Source organism: Sturnus vulgaris, chromosome 9 (assembly GCF_052056855.1).
Source record: "Sturnus vulgaris isolate bStuVul1 chromosome 9, bStuVul1.hap1, whole genome shotgun sequence".
Classification (NCBI taxonomy): Eukaryota; Metazoa; Chordata; class Aves; order Passeriformes; family Sturnidae; genus Sturnus; species Sturnus vulgaris.
The window spans coordinates 20,584,537-20,592,272 of NC_142251.1; the positions used below are offsets into that span (position 1 = coordinate 20,584,537).

General features: G+C 37.8%; 1 long non-coding RNA gene across 1 annotated transcript; it reads right to left on the reverse strand.

Annotated features, from left to right (window-relative positions):
* Nucleotides 1-809: 809 nt before the first annotated feature.
* LOC106858577 (uncharacterized) lies at nucleotides 810-4,471 on the reverse strand. Its single transcript, XR_015805275.1, has 3 exons — nucleotides 4,413-4,471; nucleotides 2,560-2,757; nucleotides 810-965 (listed from the first exon to the last, which is right to left on the reverse strand). It is a non-coding gene; the product is annotated as an uncharacterized LOC106858577 (long non-coding RNA).
* Between the last annotated feature and the right edge of the window lie 3,265 nt (nucleotides 4,472-7,736).

The following is a 7,736-nucleotide window of genomic DNA, read 5'->3' on the forward strand; positions in this document are numbered from 1 at the left end:
TATTTCAGTGATTCCCACACAGACTGAAAGGCTGGCTGTATTTAGTTTTCAGAATTCATATAAATGGAATGTACTTTTATAGACCTACATGCACAGCCTCATTAAGAAAGAGACTTGTACATAAACAGGAGTCTAAGGAACTTAGAGGCAAGAGGCAAAGAGATTACCAGAAGCAAACAGCCAAAGGCCACACTTGAATTTCTGAAAACCATCAGCCAGTGGCCATGCAAATACTTCCCTTGCCAGTGCCAAGTGCTCATCTCTTTGGGCATGGAGCTTGCACACCTCTTGTCTGGTTTGCAGTCATCTGTTGCTGTAATCTGTGTCACAGGGCAACTACTCCTCCATTAACAAATTTTAAAATATGTATTTTTAATAGATTTACCAATATGGATCAAAACTCACATCAACTTTTACAGTTTTCCTCTCAAACCCTTCTGGGTCAAGCCAGCATAACTCTACTGATTCAGATAACTACACTATTTTGTATCAGATGAGAGACCAGTCACATCGCGCTTCATGGTCAGATATTAATAAACTGCTAATAACAACTATGGCATTCAATATTTCTATTCTATAGTTACTTTTTATAAAGCATACATGCCCTAGTATCATAGATATTAAATGGCATTTATGTTCCTATGTCATCAGAGTTACAGATTTATTTGAAGCAACCACCTTGAATTGCCAGTAGCTAAAGAAAATTTCTAATAAAGTGGAGCACATAACTAAAATATTAAAAGAAAGCGTCAAAACTCTATTTCTCTTTATACTGAGATTTGAACATTGGCTGATATACATACACACAGAAATACTTCCTTCCAGCCAAGTAATTCTAAGATCCTCTCCAAATGATAAAAGAGATTCCCATAAACTCAAAAATTTTGGCTTTCTTTCCAAGTAATCAGTTAGATTCCAGGTCCTCAGATATGGCTTGCATAGTTCCCAAAACTTGCTGTTGGTACCTGTGTACAGAAAGGAGACACTCTCCCTTTATTAACAGTCTCTGATGATAAATATGAAACCATTGCAGCCCCAAAAATTATTTTCCATTTCCCCACTAATCAAAAGCTACATCAGTGGAGATCTGCTTTGCATGTAGCCTTGTAATATTCAATCAGACTCTCAAACACATACTGTAACACAGCTGTAGTTAAACAAAGATGCTAAGCCTCCAAGAGCATTGCTTTACATCTTAAAATTTGACAAACAGCATGTAGAATCTTAACCTGTATCCTGCAGGATATAAAGACAATGCATACAGAGCCAGTTGAAACATTTAACAAGACAAATGAGAAAACAGATTTTGCTGCTATGCTGCAAAATGAAAACACATGGGTATTCATCTTTGTCTGCATGTCTCTCTCACCACAGGGTGTAACTTTAATTTCCCATAAAATGCTTTAGCATTTACTTTTTTCCCTGACAATCAGTTCCATAAAGTTGCTCCACCTTTCTTGTTCACCATATATTGTGTGTGTAACAAAGCTTTTTTCTTTGTGCTCCTTGTTTAGGTATGTAATAATCACCTTTCTTGCAGGTCAGTCTTCTGATGCCTTCTATCCAAGTTTTGCACACCACATGCCTCATTATTATTATGTCCTGTGAGAACTGTGGGGCTTGAGTTTTTTGCCCAATTTTATTTTTTTTTTTTTATTTCTGCATTTGACAAAGGTAAGGATGCCTGCACAGTACTACAGGGCACATACCTGACACACCACTATTCTGATCCAGCATCCTCCACCCAAACCACAGCAAAAGAAAGCCTGTGTCAGTCATTTAGAGCAATTCAGCTTTCCCTCTCTTAATGGTCTTAATCTTGTTCCTACACTGTGAATCCTGTGAATAACTGCATGAACAGTTATATTGGGTCTGGCTGAGCTGGAGATCATTTCCCCAAGCAGCCCTCTCACAGTGCTGTGCTTTGCATCAGGAGCTGGAAAGGTGTTGATAACACCCCAGAGTTTTGGCTACTGCTGAGCAGGGCTGGCACAGCATCAGTGCTGCCTCTCAACACTCCAGCCCGAGGCAGTAGGCTGGGAGTTGGCAAGAACATGGGAGGGAACACTAATAGGACAGTGGATCCACATTGACCAGTAGGATTTTCCAGACCATCAGTTCAGAAACAAAACCTAAGAGGAGTTGGAAGTGGGGGCATTCTTTGCTTGCAACATTTCCCTTCTGGAGCCCACCACTATGAGAGCTGAAGCTCTGTTCCTGGACACTGTCCAAACACCTGCTAATGAGAAGCAGAAAATTAAATCTTTGGGGGTTTGTTTTCCTTTGCTTGTGTGCACATAACCTTTTGTTTTAGTAACCTGTCTCATCTCCACCTTGTTCATCTCCCATCTAACTTTCTCTCCTCCGTCCAGCTGAGGAGGAATGAGAGAGCAGCTTGGTGAGGGCTAGCATGCAGCCAAGGTGAGCCCACCACAGTCCTTTGTGGTGCCCAGTGTGGGTGAGACCATGGCAATTTCACATTATTCACGCTGTAGCTACAGCAGTTATTGGGTAGCCAGGTCCTGTGCAGGACAGGGAGCTGGCAGCTGAGCTGCTTACCTCATTTGCCAGGTTTGGGAACAGGCTCACACAACCTGTGGCTCTGTGCTTTACCCTGGCACTGATTGTCTTGCTGTGCTGGGCAAGATGCTCTTTTAAGGAAGATCCTGTGAAGTCCCCAGGAAAGCAGACCACTGCAGATGAAGGTGTCCAGTACCTGGGAGATTTAGCAGTGCTGGAAGTCACCTATAATGACAGCTAAGAAAAAAGTTAGTGTAGAAAACTTAATGTACTGGAGAAAGATTGTTCAGCTCCCTGATTTTGTATCACAGACCACACTGGTGGTCAGTGGTGGTGTAGCAAACATGAGAGAGCTCTTCCCAGCATTGTCACTGGAGATGAGTAAATGGAAGTCTAAAATGCATGAAGGCACAAAAGGGTAATCCTTTTAGGCTTAAAAAGTTATGTCCTACAGGACTTGTACAGAGAAATTGATATGTTAAGGTAACTCTTGAAATTAAAATACTGGAAGGAAAGTACACCATTCAGAGTTTAAGTAAAGGACCTCAGTATATGAATTAAAACATTTGTCTTGCCAAAAGAAATGTCATCAGTTGGCCTTTCATTTAAAAATAACAAATAAATCAGAGATTAAAACATGCCTTTTGGGGTTTTTTGGTAGTTTCATGCTAACACCTCAATATTTCTGATCTCATTTGTGACATAGTAGAATATATGAAATGTAACATGATAAGCTTTAAAACTGCTGACATAAAATTCAAAATCCATTTTACACTTTTGAACCAAATAACTTTGGAAGTAGAGTGTATTTGTTGGGTGAATTTCAATGACTTCTTCCAATTTTAATACAACTGCATAACAATTACCATATTTGCAAAACAAAGAGCACAAACCAGAAAAGCATAAAAAGAAATGGATGATGACATTTGCATTTGCAGAGTACATTCAATGTAAGTTTGATTTTTTTTCTACTCAGCATCACAAATGTGTTTTGAAACCTCAGTGTAGTAAGCATTATGCGTTCATTTGAGGAGTTTCATTTGCATTTAATTTGCCTTCAATAGCTGGATAGGATATTAATTTTGAAGGCTTATAATAATTTCTTATGAAATAATACTATGATCTAGACATGAAAAATCTACATATTTTTACATTTTTCACACAACACCATCCTGCTTTTGTTACATGCCTAAAAATAGAAATTCTTAGGACAATGTAATTTCATTTTTTTAAAAAGCATGCTCTATTTTTCATAATTTCCCTTGAAACTGATTTTAATGTAGACGATCACAGAAAACTTTTCATTATTTTTTTTCAATACATATTACTAATATTTCATTCTAGATCTTCAATGCTGGGAGTCTTCAAAGTTCTCCAGGTATCTAAGGCTCATCATGTACTGAGAAACCTTCACCTCAATCTTAGTGATTAGAAAAATAAACCTAAGAAAATTTATTATCCCATGGCAGCCTTTACTAGAGTTAGGATACCAGGTTCTGGAGGGAAGAAAGAACAGTCACTAGTGGTATAACACCACTGATCAACAGAGAGCCCTTAACTGCAAGACTCGTCCATTTTAATAACCAAGAAAAATATAATAAAGGGTGATAATGGAAGAAATCAATTTTAGTAGACTTGAAGGTGAGAGAGAAATGGATACACAGAAATGGAAGGTTATGCATAATTCCAAGAATTAATGCAGCTGTAAAGCTTATTGTGAGAAAAACTAGGACCTTATTGCATAGAGAAGAATTCAGCACAAACTGTGCTGTGTGAACAGAGCAACATCTCTGACCAAAGCATTACAGAAACAGCTCTGCAGACACACAGCAAGCACAGTGATCCCGATTTTTGTAATTACATTTGATTTCCTTTTTTCTTTTTAAACTTACCTTTTCCACCATAATGGAAACCGTACCAGACAGGAAATAGGAGCATTGGAGAGAAACCTAGGTTAGATAAAACATATTGTTATTGCAACCAAGCTGGAAATCTTAAACCAAGCTGGAAATCGTAACATTGACTAGATACCACAGAGATGAATAATAAGAAAACAAAGAAGTACTTAGCTAGGTTAGGTTTAACAAAACTAGGGGGAAATTAGGGTTGCACAGGTAAAACAAAAGCAAATGAGGAAGGGAGATCACATAGTGTAATACATATCAGGAGTCTACAGACAAGCAGAGAAATATTTAGTCAAAATAGCAGCAAAAACAAAATTACCTTACTATAGTCAGAGGAAAAAAAATGAGCACAAAGGCATGGTTGAAAAGCTCCTTGCTCATGTCCCATGAGTGGTTTCCCCCAATAAGTGGAGAAATCCTCACATTCAAACTCCTATGAGCCTCTTTTTCCAAATACAGCAGATGCTGTGTTTGGAATAACACAAACACACAAAATGTGTTTGGAATAACACATAAAACCACAAAACCCACAAACAACACATCTTCCATCCAGATTAAATGGGGGTCAGGCATCTCTTTCTGTACCTGCAAGTCCTTTAAGAACTTTTTTAAGCAGGTATTTAATGGACTATTGTAGGATGGAACTCTTGTAGAGATTGCATTGGGATGTCTCCCCAGATATATGGTAATGAATTAATTAGGGACTTTCTTTTGGAAGAAATTGAAGAATTTAATCATGTACATAAGCTGCAAGTGTTCCTGAAGAATCAACACTCTTCCTGGATTCTTTGCTATCATGCCAACTGCACCAGTGCTAGTTCCTCATGACAGAAAAAAAAATAGAGCTGGTCACAATTTAAAATATCAGCCACTGGGAGCCACGTTCAGTTAAGAGATTTGTGGTCTCACAAATTTCAAGTTAAGAGAGAAAAATTAGTTCATGTCATTTAGGTATCAAAGGAGGCTGGTGAACATCTGTCTGAATTCAATTCAGTTTTTAGGGTCAGAAATAGATAAAAGTTCAGTGCACTCAGAAAACATTCAGGCACAGTAGGTATTACTTGTGATAGCAAATTCATCAGTATGGGAGATCTGGCTATGGATCCATTAAAAGGAAATTCTAGAATTTTTGCCATCCATGAGCAATGGGTAAGGAATATATACAGAAGCCATTTCTGACAGGTCTACAATACGATTTATAACCATACAGCATCATGACTTAAACCTCTCTACACAAAACCAATTTATTCCAACCACTTCTGTTCCTTCTTTTTTTTTTTTTAAAGAGAAAATTCATTGCTTCTTAAACACCCCGTGAAAGACGTGGGAAGGAAATCCTACATAATTTTAGAGGGCTGCCATTAAGAGTGGGAATGATTGCATTCATAAATTTGTTCTGATCCTACACCTGACTCCAGTGACGCTCCTTTGTAAGTTCAGAGTTCCACCCACACTACCATACACCCAGAGAGTTGTAAGAGTGCTGGCTTATGCAACTTCTTAATTCAAGGACTAATGAATGTTGGCAGTTTTTATTCCCAAGTGCATTTTTTCTTTCCTGATTAAAATTCAATTCCTATGAGAAACAGAACTGTATATTATCAGACAGTTCTAGACAGAATATGTAGCACCTTTGCAGCTGAGTAGAATAACACACATAACAGGGGAGAATTTTGAAAATCCATCTGCATCTCTCTTTTTGTATTCAGAGTTAAAATAAAATCATCCACTCTCAACATTACAGAAAGTTGCACTTAAACAGCTTCAAAATCCAAAGTCAGGTCAGTCAGGTCTTAACCACAGTAAGATCATATGGTGATTACTTTTTATAACAGTAGCATAGTCAAATATGTTTACAAAAAGCCTATTCAATAACTCACTGCAGGGACAACTCCACAAATGTCCAGGCACTTGGATTACTTGGTGGAACATGTGCAGAGTCAACCACAGCCACCCACTCAGCCTCCCACCCATTCCAAGTGAATTCCTCATCCCAATGAATTAAGCACAGCCTTGAACTGACTGGCTGCATGACCTGTGACAGAATGTGCAATGACAAGAAAACTCACATTAACATTCCAGCTTTCTTACACTAACAACTTTATTTGAATAAAACATGTATTAGCAATTAATAAGTATTAAGACTAGAATAAATGGAATAATCACAAGATAGAAAAAACAAGTATTATTGGTCACTGATCAAATGTTTTACTTTATCAAAAGCATTATTATGCACTCACTCTTACAATGTAGAGGATATATATTATCCCTGTGTTTTGCTTGTGGACAAATGCTGACAAGACTGGCTGTGAGATGACTGTGTTGAAGAGGGTTAAGCCAGTGATTTGTAAACTCATATCATCCCCCTTGTTCCCTCTTTGGATTGGGGTTTTGCTTTTTTGTTTTAATGTGATTTGGTTTTACTGTGAGATTTTGGCACATTTGGTAAAATCTGAAGCATGACTAAATTTGAGCATAAAATAAAATCATCAAAATCCTGCATTGTTTGAAAACTTCAGTGCCTAAAAGTCCTATTTTATCATTAGAGCTACTTTTCAAATACATCTGGATTTTTAAGCACTTCTTACAGTATATAGCACCTAATTTATCACCTGAAAGGCATCACTTTCCTATGCAGATCATTCTGGGAAGCAACACAAATCCGTTTGTTCCCTCTGAATGAAAAGTACATTACAGAAACTCTCCTACAGCTGCTCTACACTGGAAGTTTGCTTACAACAATGGTACAGCTCATTGTTAAAAAATATAAACTAATCCCTACACATGTTAAACATGGCTGTGTTAAACTATTACTCATGTTAATAAGTCAAATGTTAAGTCAAGGTTAAATATCGTTGTTGTAGTAATAACTTACATTAATTGATCTGCAACCAGGGATGGTCAGATGTCCTTTACTGTGATAATCAGCACCAACAGCATCACTGTTGAAAAGCAGGCCTAGGATTCACCTGGATAAATACAATATCTTAGCCAATCACACTGCCCAGCTGCTGCCACACGAGCTGCACTGACACAGTCCCTCCTGTCCACAGACAGCTGAAATCCCAAACCAGCCAGATGGGAATTCCTTGGCTCATGATAAATGCAGCAAACTTCCCAGGCAACAGCTTTTGCCCAAAAATATTTAAAAATCTTTAGACACAGAATAGAGGTGAACTTTCCATTATACTAAACTTTTGCTAAAATACAGTAATTTCTTTGGATGCAAGATAGGGAGTCACTCTTAAAAAATCTAGCTTTGCTGGCAGGTGGGAATAAAGTTGAGTGGGAAGGCATAACTTTTAGAAGAAA